The sequence below is a fragment of the Anabrus simplex genome, chromosome 2 (genome assembly GCF_040414725.1).
Source record: "Anabrus simplex isolate iqAnaSimp1 chromosome 2, ASM4041472v1, whole genome shotgun sequence".
NCBI classification, from domain to species: Eukaryota; Metazoa; Arthropoda; class Insecta; order Orthoptera; family Tettigoniidae; genus Anabrus; species Anabrus simplex.
In genome coordinates this window covers 689655466-689670166 of record NC_090266.1, presented here as the reverse complement: position 1 = coordinate 689670166, position 14701 = coordinate 689655466, and the positions used below count along the sequence as shown (strand labels likewise).

Genomic DNA, 14701 nt, shown 5'->3' with positions numbered 1-14701 from the left:
GGAGAACACACAACCTAAATACTTGAAATTATTGACCTGTTCTAGCTTTGTATCACCAATCTGACATTCAGTTCTGTTGAATTTCTTACCTACTGACATCAATTTAGTCTTCGAGAGGCTAACTTTCATACCATACTCATTGCACCTATTTTCAAGTTCCACGATATTAGACTAGGCTTTCGGCACAATCTGCCATTAAGACCAAGTCGTCAGCATAGGCCAGACTGCTTACTACATTTCCACCTAACTGAATCCCTCCCTGCCATTTTATACCTTTCAGCAGATGATCCATGTAAACTATAAACAGCAAAGGTGAAAGATTACAGCCTTGTCTAACCCCTGTAAGTTCCCTGAACCAAGAACTCATTCTACCATCAATTCTCACTGAAGCCCAATTGTCAACATAAATGCCTTTGATTGCTTTTAATAATCTGCCTTTAATTCCATAGTTCCCCAGTATGGTGAACATCTTTTCCCTCGGTACCCTGTCATATGCTTTCTCTAGATCTACGAAACATAAACACAACTGCCTATTCCTCTCGTAGCATTTTTCAGTTACCTGGCGCATACTGAAAATCTGATCCTGACAGCCTCTCTGTGGTCTGAAACCACACTGGTCTTCATCCAGCTTCCTCTCAACGACTGATCGCACCCTCCCTTCCAAGATGCCAGTGAATACTTTGCCTGGTATACTAATCAATGAGGTACCTCGATAGTTGTTGCAATCCTTCCTGTTCTCTTGCTTATAGATAGGTACAATTACTGCTTTTGCCCAATCTGAAGGTACCTTACCAACACTCCATGCTAATTTTACTACTCTATGAAGGCATTTCATCCCTGCCTTCCCACTATACTTCACTATTTCAGGTCTAATTTCATCTATTCCTGCTGCCTTATGACAATGGAGTTTATTTACCATCCTTTCCACTTCCTCAAGCATAATTTCACCAACATCATTTTCCTCCTCCCCATGAGCCTGGCTATTCACAACACCACCAGGATGATTTCCTTTTACATTGAGAAGATGTTCAAAATATTCCCTCCACCTCTCCAGTGATTCCCTGGGATCTATTATGAGTTCACCTTAATTACTCAAAACACTGTTCATTTCCTTTTTCCCTCCCTTCCTAAGATTCTTTTTTACTGTCCAGAAAGGTTTCCCTGCTGCTTGACCTAGCCTTTCCAGGTTGTTACTAAAAACCTTCCAATGACTTCGTTTTGGATTCAACAACTACTTGTTTCGCTCTATTTCTTTCATCTACATACAACTCCCTGTCTGCCTCGGCCCTTGTTTGGAGCCATTTCTGATAAGCCTTCTTTTTACATTTACAAGCTGCTCTTACTTCATCATTCCACCAAGATGTTCGCCTTTTCCCATCTTTACACACAGTTGTTCCTAGGCATTCCCTTGCTGTTTCTACTACAGCATCCCTGTATGCCACCCATTCACTTTCTATATCCTGAACCTGCCTACTGTCTACTGTTCGAAACTTCTCACTAATCATATCCATGTACTTCCGTCTAATTTTCTTGTCCTGGAGATTTTCTACCCTTATTTGTTTGCAGACAGATTTCACTTTCTCTACCCTAGGCCTAGAGATACTTAGTTCACTACAGATCAGATGGTGGTCTGTATCATCGAAAAATCAGCGGAAAACTAACAGATTTCCTGAATTCGGAGTCTGTTAAGATATAGTCTATTATGGATCTGGTACCCCTAGCCTCCTATGTGTAGTGGTGAATAGCCTTATGCTTGAAGAATGTATTCGTAACTGCTAAACCCATACTAGCACAGATGTCCAGCAAACGCTTCCCATTCCCATTAGCTTCCATATCTTCCCCACATTTACCAATCACCCTTTCGTATCCTTCAGTTCTATTCCCAACTCTCGCATTGAAATCGCCCATTAACACTATTCTATCCTTGCTGTTGACCCTGACCACGATGTCACTCAATGCTTCATAAAACTTGTCAACTTCATCCTCATCTGCACCCTCACATGGTGAATACACGGACACAATTCTAGTCCTAATTCCTCCAACTGACAAATCTACCCACATCATTCGCTCATTTACGTGCCTAACAGAAACTATGTTGCGTGCAATGGTATTCCTGATAAAGAGCACTACCCCAGACTCTGCCCTTCCCTTTCTAACACCCGTCAAGTACACTTTATAATCTCCTATCTCTTCCTCATTATCTCCCCTTACCCGAATATCACTTACTCCTAGCACATCCAGTTGCATCCTCTTTGCTGACTCAGCCAGTTCTACTTTCTTTCTTCCATAAGCCCCATTAATATTGATAGCTCCCAATCGAATTCCATTTCGTTCGCCAAGTTGTTTCCAAGGAGTCCCTCGCCTGTCAAATGGGAGTGGGACTCCGTTACTCCCATAGGTCCGAGGCTTGCTTAAAATGTTCTGAGCTCGGTCGATTCATGAAGCAGGATGCTACCCTACTTGCACATAGTCCAAGTGAGGATCTCTCCTCTAACGGGTTATGGACCACAGGTGGATTGTATATTCCTAGCCGCCTGAGCACAAGGAGGGCCACGACTCAGAATATGTCCGAGATGCCCACTCCCATTTCATAGCAACTGGTATCCCGACTCTCAGGACCACTTACTAGGCCACTCAGCCGTTGCCCATGGTTCACGAACTAGGACGTGACTACAGTAACCCACAAACATGAACCATTATATAATAAAATTAATTAATTTGTCAGAATAAGCCTTTCATATAAATTTAATGATTTGGACAGGTATTTTTCCCTGTTAATTTTAGTGATTTTGATTTTTTTTACTGTAGAACAGAGGTGCTTATGCTGGGCATTTCATCCTGTGGGCTCACAATGTTGTAAGCGGGCGGGTAGGCGGACAATGAGCATATGCTATTGAGCCACTGTACGTGGTTACATCACAGGCCGTGATAGTCATTGCCAGGCGAAGGCCTGCCAGTTAGACTTTATAGTTGCAGCGATACCCGAGTTTGAATTGGTGGCGATAAGTAATGAAAAAGAAAGGGTCTTGCCAAATCTCTCTACAGAGAGCCAGTGAGAAGAACAAAAGTTTTCCTTTTGCTAACAGTGTGCCATGCAAAATGCCTTCCATGAGGGCAGTCTGTTACATAAAAAAGATATAATGTGGAATGCCACTAGAAAGTAAAACATTCTCATTTGCATGGTACTCTTGTAGAGGATGTTTGAATAAAAATGGTTGAAGATGGATTTTAAATACTACTTTCTGATACTCAGCCAACAGGGAAAGTCACAAAACACTAGAACACTACGCAAAATCAAGTATAAAACTGTTTGAATTATGTATTACTTTTTACCGAATGGATAATGGGGATTTTACTTTTCTTATTGGAAATTCTGTCGTTCCCATCTAGGAAATTGTAAATCATAGCTTGCACGCTTCAACCCTGTATCTTCTTAGTCGCTCGAAAAATGAAAAAGAAGGGCGCATGGTGTCGTAAAAGTTCCTCGCAGATACATTTTTCTCAGAAACAATTGAACCTATAGATATGTTTGTTCTAAGTATCCACAGGGTTTTTATCTACATGGGAAGAGAATTTGATAATAATAAAAATTATGTCTGATAAATTATTAAGTGCGAGGAGCATACAATACAGTGCGCTCATTCTCTTCTTGAGTGATTGTACATTGTAACGTGTCAGTTTTCTTTGAATATGTAAATACAGAAAAATAAAACCATGTCTGTTAATATTGAGCGGAGTATAAATCACATATGAATATTTGAAAAAATAAGGTTTTCCTTTTGATTATAATGTCTTTCTTTATGCTGTACTCCAAGCAACATTTCATTGAAAATGGTGCGAGGAAAGCTCTCTAGTCACAATTGAACGGCACTCCTCCTTTGCTGTACCGACTGTGTTCATTTTCATGCTACTCTGTGACGTACGCTTAACACGTAAGGTCCTCACAGTGATGTCTAGCCTGCTCAGCCACACTGGGCTAGCCTCAGTGGGCGTCCAGCTGAGCACCTCTTCTGTAGAAGTAACTTGAGGCAATTTTTCTTTTTAAGTAAGGAGAGACTTGAAAGATTGCCCTAAGACAATTTCTAACCATCTTACTTGTACATAATAGAGTTCAAACTCAGGTTGACAGTCCACCTTGATATCTCATGATCTTGTCTTTATCTGATCAAAGAGTTCATTAGATACAGCCATTCCATCACGAGTTGGGAAGGTGCTGCTCTCAAGTAGTGTCTATTCTAGTAGAATAGCATTGTGTTCATTTAGAGAACTGGAAGGAGTCAGATTTTATTTTGTTCTGGTTTAGATATTAAATAGATTATTCTTGAATTGTGTTATGGACCAGATTCATCATAGTCATCAGCAATTGTGCATGTATATCCTGTCTAATAACCTTTCTTATTGCTGTATGTATATTACTGCATGATCAAATGTTAAGATATTGTGCCTTGAGAGAATTAGGAAATCAGCTAATAACTATGCATTTGTCATTTTTTATACTGTTATTGGTGAAAAGAGACCCCATGATTTAATCACTAGCTGTAGTAATTTTTGTTAGGAATCCTGATTGTGGATTTCCCCAGGCTTCTGCTTGGCATTATTCCTAATCCTTGCACCAATTCACACATATTCGTATGTTTTTCTTTCTCATACACAAGTATGAACACGGAGATGATAAAAGTCTTTGAATTGAAGTAATACTTGCAGTGAATATAAGTAAATAATAATAAGTAATATTAATTCTATTGTTAAGTAAATTCCAAGTGTAATGCTAGATATCCCTTACCTGTTGAGATTCTACAACATGGTGTCAAATGGACTTATTTTTTTGCCCTGCAAAGATCCTGATCTGCTGCTTACCGAGCTCGATAGCTGCAGTCGCTTAAGTGCGGCCAGTATCCAGTATTCGGGAGATAGTAGGTTCGAACCGCACTATCGGCAGCCCTGAAGATGGTTTTCTGTGGTTTCCCATTTTCACACCAGGCAAATGCTGGGACTGTACCTTAATTAAGGCCACGGCCGCTTCCTTCCCACTCCCAGCCCTTCCCTGTCCCATCATCGCCATAGGACCTATCTGTGTCGGTGTGACGTAAAGCTACTAGCAAAAAAAAAAAATCTGCTGCTTTTGAACCTGTGATCTTGGGATCTGGCAGTTGACTCTCTATCACTGATCCACAGAGTGAGCTTAGTATATTAGAATGATGACCACAGTGTTCCTAGTCCCTGAATAAAGCAGCTACACTAAAATTTTGAAACTGGGTTCTTTAAATGTAATTTGAGATAATGATACTCCCAACCAGAGGTGGGAAGTAATTGAGTAAAAATTATCAGATTACTTGCAAAGATTACATTCTTAGTAATTTTTGCTTTTAATTGTTACTTCTTATAAAAAGTAATCTTCACTTATAATTTATTTCTAGAAATAAATTGTAATCATTACATTCCAGTAATCTTTCTAGTAACTGATATACATCGCACAAAAGCAGATAATGAATGTGGAAAAATGAAAATAACTTTTTCAGCTGTACTTCAATAGAACCAGGAGCTTTACTAGTGCTGGATGAGTTACATTCTTATCTTTCCAGCACTTCCAAAGACATCATTCTTACTCCAATGATGTTCTTAAAATTGAACACAGGTATTCCTTCAAGTGCCCCTGTAGGGCATCTTTTTAGTAAATGCAAATGTTTACTTTTCACCAATGAGGTCGAAGCTTAGTAATAAAAATACCGATTATTTTATTTGTAAAATAAATTACAAATTATTTGGAACACTAAAATTCATTAACTTAACTAAAATAAAAATAATAGGAAAGACACCTTGCAACTTCCAAGTTATCATCATCTAGTGATGATAGCCACTTAATGTCTCTGTGGTAAAAACACACACAGAAGATGAAGTAATATATTTTCCTTGAAAACTTTCGCATTATTCCATCTCCATTCAAAAAAAAAAAAAAAGTTGGTGATTTCCTTAAGACTAGTGTTTTAAAGTAATTTTACTGATTAATAGTTTAAAAAGTACTGTCATTTGTAATTGTACTTGAGTCAAATATTTCACAGGTAACTGTAATTCAGCCCAATTACTTTTTTCTTGTACTCTTATCATCACTGCTTCCAGCAACCCTAAGCATTCTGTATGCTATTAAAGTGTTACTAATTCTAGCTTCCTTCTTGCAGGGTCTTTGTTAGTTGATGTGTTTCCAGTCTTCACAATCTTCATCTGCTGCATACCATAGTTATTTTAATTGAAATGAAGATGCCTACATCATACGTACATAGAGCAGAATTTATAAACATAAGTGATTTATTTATATGTAAACCAGTTTTTATTTGTCATTGTGAAAATATGCTTTATTTTATGGTTGTGAAACTCAGAAACACAACATAGAATGTTGTTATATAGTGAATGAGCTATGGATTATGTTTTGTTGGAGATCAGAATTATAGCTCTCTTTGTTATCAGTTCTGTTATCTTCCATAACAGAAAGCAAAGAAAAGTGTAGTTGACTAGATGTGCTTTATTTCAGTAACTGCCAGTAATTGAACATTAAAGATTTCATTAATGAATACATTTCTTCCTGAAACAGTAACAGTAACACTAAAGTTGTGAGCTAAGTTATGTTTCCTAAGTAATACTGTATTTTTATTACATAAGAAGTGTGGCTTTGTTTAGTAAATTGAAAAGAAAACTATGTAAAGAAAATCTAGATTACATTTTCACTCCTTCCTTTAGTAAGCAATATAAAAATGATTTGATAAAAGGTATTTTCTTAATACATTTTTATAATAATATTGATAACATAGATCTATAGTGGTACTGAGAGTGAGAGAGTAGACTCTTAGAGCCATATTGTAATAATACCTCATATTGAGACTTGTTAGCCTTAACTCTAAAGTAATACTTATTAATCATTCATGTGTAATTTATATGCAGAATGCAGTGTTTTACCTTTGTTGACGTTCTAAATTGTTTCATTATGTAAAGCTGAAATATGCTTGTGACATTATAGGTAAATTATACATAAATAGTACATTAATAAGATTGTTAAATATGGAGGTGATATCTCCATGGATGGAATATCTTCACACGGACCAGAATCAAATGATCCCTGCTAGCCAGTTTATTTTGCTATACTTTTGCTGTGAGAAACATGTCCTTAATTTATGTTGAAATGATTGTGTATGTGTATTGAGTTTGTAAACATTGTAACAAAGTATATTCTTTTTACATAATATTTGTTTTCTGTTTTTTAAAATCCTTGAGTCAGCTATTTTATTATTTCACCACCAAATCCATGCCAGGTCACATCAGTATTCTGAAACCCTTTATTGTAGCCCCAACCATTGTCATGTTGTACTTACATTTTATGAGGTAAGTTGTAACAAATATTCCGTAGACTTCAATTTAAAGTACATTTAAAGATGTAAGGCATGTATTCATAATTGGATTTACTTGCATAACTCTTGTCATTTTCTCTTAGAAATGAATTATGTACTAGACATTTTATTTTCTTGGAATGTTAAATGCGAGTCTGGAAATGTGTCAGTTTATAAACTGTCTGTCAAGTATAATTTATTTAAGTTTATTTTTGTAAATGTCCAAATGTTCTTGAGTAATAGATTATCAAATCGTCTTCCCCATATAGCAGGTGACAGTAATCAAGAGCACTCTAGCTGACATTCATTGAATGTGTGCCTGTAGTAAAAGCCATTAACTATTTCAAGTTAAATAAGCAAATAGAAGATTTATAGAGAGGTACATTCAGGGAAATGGGGTATACTAGGGAGCAGTGACGAGAGTACAGGAAACTGAAAGTCAAGTAAGGATGGCATAAAGTTGTTAATTGTTAAGCTGTAGAAGTATTGTAAGGAAAGGAATGGAATTAAGTAATTTAATACATATAGAAGGGTCGGGGCATAATTCATGAAAACTTTTTTTTTTTTCTCACATGAATGTGGGGTCTACTGGGCAAATGAAAATATACAGATCCAAGTGGTGTGGTGTGGAATGTATGAATATTGCAGGGTAGGTTTGTCAGGTGTATGATATAAAGCAGGAAACTGTTGGCCACGAAACACTTGTGCTACATAGCATTTATTCTCAGAGAGTACAATAACCTAAAAATAACCCTCAGTATAATCCCCTAGATTGTCCACAACACGTTGCTAACAATGCAGGAGAAATTGGATACCAGTCACCTTACCATGTGAGAATTTTGCAGTCTCATGTTTCACAGCATTGGCAATGCCCTCTTGCGTCCCAAACTGGCTCCGACTCAATGGTTCTTTCACTTTGGGAATGGTGTCAAAATTGCATGGAGACAGGTTCAGTGAGTGTGGCGGGTGTTTTACCCATCCCCAGTGTTTGAGGTTGCCTCCGTACAGCTTCTTCTGCATGTGGTCTGGCATTTTCATGGAGAAGGATGACTTTTTTTTTAAGCTCATTCATCTTCTGCCCATGTCCATGCACTGGTTAATGCATGTGACACATCAGTCTGGACACTAGCAGGTTTTCCGGATCATTGCACGTTGCTGCTTGTTTCATGTGCTTACCGAAAGGGAAGGTCGTTATTCCCCACAGCTTCCACAAGCTCTTGTATGATATTATTTGGTGTTGCCACACTGGCGAACAGTCAGTTTGATATACGCACGCTGTTCTTGCCTCGTCACATTTATTCTGCATGGAGCCTGACTCACTACTGCAGTCCCATCACACTCTGCATGGTACCTGTCCAATGCACCGCTGTCTCATGCTATGCCCCATGTACTATGAGTGTCATGCTTTCTGCAACATATGACCCTTATACAGTAGCACTGTGCAAATGCGAGAAAAAAATTGTTGCCATGAGATATGCCCTAACCCTCATATATGTTCCAGATATTGTAATAAGAGTTGAATCATAGCTGAGAAGTGATGTTATGGATGTGGAAATATTTTTCTGGAATTGGAGTATGTTTCGTAGCTGATGCAGCTGATTAATTCTATTTATACGAATACTGTACTACATAGTATGCTCTAATACACGGTGTGAAAAATGTAGTGCCTCCTACATTCAATAATGTCGCATATGCAGCTTGTATCACTCAGTATAGTGAAATTATTTTTAAAATGCAGTGTAACCACCATTACAACAACGCAAATTTCAGAGTGATGTATTTTTAAAATTTAGAATTATATGTCGAATTGATCAATTGATTGATGCAACTTATGATATGCTATGGTTTACCATTGTAAACCATCTGCTCCTTTAATTCCTTTAATCTAATTCAAGAATTTCATAACATCTACTCATAATTAATGAAAGTGATGAACTAAATATCGAGTGTCGACCTAAAGTATAGGAAGTGTGTTAACTAGTATTTGTTATCGAACGATCTGTGGAGTGGCATGGATTTAAAAGTAGTATGTTCGAGTATGGAAACCATTCAGCCATCCCTTAGTGACATTTTATTTTGCAACATGATCTGCTTCATTGCGCATAACCTCTCATTACTCACAAATGCTTGCTGATGCATCATTAGTTCTGAGATATTTAATTTCATCCTTTACATATGACCGTCAATATGACTGATCTTAATTCTGACAGTTGTAAAGCCCAGAAAATTCCTTGTCAGTATTGTGGTAAGCAGTACAAAGAACTTGAAATTCATATTATCAAAGCCCATCCAGAAGAATATCGTGAATCCCTTGAATTCTACATCTGACCCAAATGTAGGCGTGGAAGATGTCGACTCATCTTTATCATCGCCCCATTTACAAGAACTCGATGAATGCGGGGTCATAAATAATACATATGAGGCGAAATGAGGAAAGGAATTTCTGTACACTTAAGGTGCGCACATCCCGACCACAGCGTGACATCAAGCACGCACATTGTGTCCTATGCAACCAAACAACGTTCGATATTAACACCTAACGAACGCGTTGATACCCAGACAATCGGGAATGCAAATTTATATGAAAACAAAAACAATTCACAAGAACCTCGAGAAGTCAAATGTCAATACTGTAGTTAGTATTTTCGCGGTGAGAGGGGTGTATGTATTCATATTAGTTGCTCTCATCGTGACCGACATCGCAAAAGTTTGCTTCAAAATCACACAGTTAACATATCTCAAACAGATATATCCATTTCAGTCACTAGCGAAGATATCAATCCTAGCGACGACGGGGGTGTATCAGATAATTCATCTCTAAAGTACAAACAAGAAATTCGCGTTTGGAAATAAAAATTTGAACAATTCAACGACGATCATGACTAGAATAAATTGGTTCAAGATTTTGCATCATTCCTCTGCACGTTTAACCTCCTACCTGGTCCCAAACTCCCAGCAAGCAAATTTTATGAGGCTAGAAAGAAATGCCGTCTAGCTCTTAGTGGAAAACACTATAGTCACTCATCAAATCCACAGCGTGCAGATAAACGTGCCCGTGAAAAAAAGGCAAAACAAATATAACTATGAAATGACTCAATACCAGTTCTACAATCAGAGATGGAGGCAGTGAGGCGGATGTTGGAAAAAGTCCGAGGTATGTAAAATTGATCTTGGAAACATCCATAGTTTCTTTTCCGATACATTTTCCCATGAAAATTTACACGAAAGGGAATCTTGCACTTCTAAAATCACTGAAGCAGGGCGTGTGGAAATTAATGAAACATTCGTGCCCATCGTGTCAAAGAAGGAAATTGCTGGTGCTGTCCATTATATTGCAGTAGATACTGCACCGGGCCCAGATCGCGTTTTGATGAGAGCCCTTAAAGATGAAGACAGGCTCTTCTTACAATTACAAATTATTTATTATACCATCCACCTATTCAATACAATAAAACCCTTGTGATTAGGATTCAAACTTTGTTATATTTGTTTCTAATGGGACATGTTTTGCCTATATTTCAGGCATCATCAGCCAGCGTATCACCTCTAAGTTAGATCAGGATCCTGATATTGTTCTTACTGTATATGAGACTATCACATCGTTTAAATCTTAAAAACCACTTACAAATAAATATAATAAAATTACAAACAGTTGTGGTGAATTTAAAGATATAAACCATCAATAGCTAATCTAATAAATTACTACCGGGCAAGTTGGCCGTGCGGTTAGAGGTGCACGGGTGTGAGCTTGCATCCGGGAGATAGTGGGTTCGAATCCCACTGTCGGCAGCCCTGAAGATGCTTTTCTGTGGTTTCCCATTTTCACACAAGGAAAATGCTGGGGTTGTACCTTAATTAAGGCCACAGCCGCTTCTTTCCATCTCCTAGGCCTTTCCTCTCCCATCATCGCCATAAGACCTATCTGCGTCGGTGCGACGTAAAGCCACTAGCAAAAAAAATTACTATGTCTAAACCTTTTAGGAAACTCATTCCATTTTAACGTCTTTCAGAGAATGGTTGTTGTGAACATAATGCCATTTAATTATAACTGTTGTGAAAATCTGGTTAAAAACATGTATTAATGTTTTATAGTAACAGTCTGTCATTAAGATATTTCTGTGTCGCCAATGACGAGAATTATTTGTCGAAACCAATGTTAGACTCCCGTCTTAGTTCTATAATTGATGCTGTGGAATTAAAAGAACAGATTAACGCTGCTTAGTTTAAATAGCTGGAATCTTATGAAAATGAGCTAGTCAAAAGGGGACGTTCAAACTTAAATGATGGATGTAGTCTATAGTCTGCTACAGGATTGCCGAATGTGTGTTCAAGTTCCCCTTGAATGTTGCATGTCCCATTAGAAACAAATATACCAAATTTTGAATCCTAATCACAAGGATTTTATTGTATTGAATAGGTGGATTATATAATAAATAATTTGTAATTTTAAGAAGTACATTGAATTTCAATAAAACTCATAATGATATTGATTACTTGCAACTACAGGCTTTTATTGCAAAGATAGCAATGATAATGCTACAAACTGGTGGAATTCCTGAATGTCTGCGGAATGCACGTACAATTTTGTTATACAGGAAAGGTGATCCGAAGGCTGTGTCGAACTGGTGACCCATCACTATCTGTTCAGTCAATAGGAGAGTAATAGAAAGAGTATTCTGCAGTCACCTACGCGAGTACATCCACTATAACGAACACCAGCAAGGATTCTGTTCAACTCTAGGTACCGTTATAAATACTTCCATTCTCGGTTCATTATTAAAATCTGCTAAACAGAGGAAGGAAGTCATCATGGTAATTTTTTTGGACATTCAAAAGGCATTTGACAACGTCGGTCACAGCCACCTCCTAAAAACTTTACAGTCCGAAGGAATACCTTCAAAACCTGGGGACATAATTTCCAACCTTCAGACTGGGAACTCCACTCAAATCGAAATGCAGAAGGGTAGAACAAAACCTATACTCATAAACAGAAGCATGATTCAGGGATCTCCATTATCACCAGCCATAGATCATATCGTCGCTTCACCGGTAAAAGGTTGTAATCCACAAAGCTCTTCCTATCAATTATTCTCCATAAGACTGGTCACGCCTCCCAGCCACACATGGACATGCAGCCCATCAGAACAATGTCCGTTGTGTTTGTTTTCCTATGCCGACGAGTAACCGAAAATGAACCTAACATGCATTATACAATAGGAGTGGTAAATACGTAATGCAAGCATACATTCGTATAGTATGGTACAGTAAGGTTAATTTTCCTTTACACATGGGCATAGGAAAATGAACACAACAAAATTTGTTCTGATGGACTGCATAACCATATGTGGCTGGGAGGCGTGACCAGTCTTAAGGAGAATAATCGATAGGAAGAGCTTTGTGGATTACAACCTTTTATCGGTGAAGTGACGATATCTTAGATGAGCTGAGCGAAGACAGTCTCCCGCGGCATTACAGGGTATCTCTGTCACCCGAACTACCACCTATAACCGTAATGGGCTTTGCTGACAACATCGTCGGGAAGAACAGAGAAGCCGCTTTAGATATCACTTGGCTAGCCTGCAGGAGGTTCAAAGAAATGGACTTGATATCAATCCTCAGAAGTGTACAGGGATATGTGTAATCTGAGGAGAGTTGAAGCAAGGGTCGCTATACGTAGAGGAAAACTGTAGGATTGACTTAATTGGAGAAAGCGAACAAATTCGTTACCTGAGAACTACCTTCAGGGATACTCTAGTGTTCGACGAGACTGCTGTAATGAAAGATCTTCACAATAAGCTCCAATTTCTAACACCGTCGCCACTGCTTAAGGAAGACCAAAAGCTCATAGTACTGTAATCTTCAATCTATCCCACCCTGATATATCCTTTCCTGACATGCAGTTTTTAAAAAATCGCACAGAAATTTTTATCCAATAGCGATAAAATGATTTAAAATGCAACAAAGGAGATATTGCAGTTGCTGATGGATACTCCAGATGGCATGCTGTACACCAAGAAGGAATACAAAGGACTCTCTCGTGAGAAGTCTACCTACGATAAATTAATCTCTGCAACATCTTGCTTAAGACTAAAAATCCACTCAGCGTTGCTTCGAGGGATTCTCACACAGAGAGTCGGGAATGTATAGAATGTCTAAAATTAACAAATGCTGATACTTGGAAAATAACTGCCAAGAACGGCCTGTACGATGCTAAGAAGATCCATCTAGAGCTACGAGAACGTGAATTCACCTCCTGGTATTCACTACCGCAAAAAGGATTCGGAGTACAACTTTACAAAGAGTACATACTAGCAAACTCTTGCGCAAGATCATACCAGACTGTCTTGTAACGAGTGGAGAGAGGCTATAATAAAGATGACTGCTAATGCTTCTGTGGTGTGCTCGGTGCCAGGCAGATCCCTTGACAACAACCTCTGTCAGCATTGCCACAGAGAGAAAGAAACTCTTGGTCATGTCCTGGGATTCTGCACACTTGGGGAGCTCCTAAGAAACACACGGCACCACCAGATCAGATCCTTCATTGCCCAAGAACAGAGAATTGACGTCATAGCCTTTAAAGACAAGAGTGCCGGGCTGAGTGGCTCAGACGGTTAAGGCGCTGGCCTTCTAACCCCAACTTGGCAGGTTCGATCCTGGCTCAGTCCGGTGGTATTTGAAGGTGCTCAAATACGACAGCCCCATGTCGGTAGATTTACTGGCACGTAAAAAAACTCCTGCGGGACTAAATTCCGGCACCTCGGCGTCTTTGAAGGCCGTAAAAGTAGTTAGTGGGACGTAAAGCAAATAACATTATTATTAAAGACAAGAGTTCTCAATGATTCATCGTAGATCCGACTGTCAGGTTCAAGCACCATAGTGATCAGCCAGAGGAGGTTAATCTAGAAAAGATTAAAAATTACAAACCCACTATCCCTTACTACAAATCTAAATACCACTTTCAGGAAATTGTAATAATAGGGATAATGGTCAGTGCTCACGGTACCGTACCTCATCACTTTGTCGCCACGTGGAAGTGCTTCCAACTTCCAATGAAACTCATCCCTGAAATTTTGACTCTTGTCCTCCAAGGCTTCATCAAGATCCTGAGACACCACCTTTACAGCCACAGCTCTGAAATGCTGCACTAATTATACTGTTCCTTTATAATTTAGAGTTTTCTTCAATAATAGAACTGTACAGAAAATTTGGAATGTTTTACCTTGTACTTAGCGGCAGCCTGTAAATACAGGAGATTGTATGTATATAGAGGTACTTTTTTTTTTTTTTAAATTTGCTTTACATTGCACTGAAACACACGGGTTTTA

At 38.4% G+C, this 14701-nt stretch overlaps 1 protein-coding gene across 4 annotated transcripts in view; it reads left to right on the top strand.

Annotated features, from left to right (window-relative positions):
• Vinc (vinculin) overlaps positions 1 to 7234 on the top strand; it is a 413074-nt gene extending 405840 nt beyond the window's left edge. For all 4 annotated transcript variants that reach the window (XM_067141297.2, XM_067141296.2, XM_067141293.2 and 1 more), the window contains one exon: positions 6177 to 7234. The gene's annotated coding sequence lies outside the window, so the exon portion shown is untranslated. The remainder of the gene's footprint in view (positions 1 to 6176) is intronic.
• Positions 7235 to 14701: the final 7467 nt, after the last annotated feature.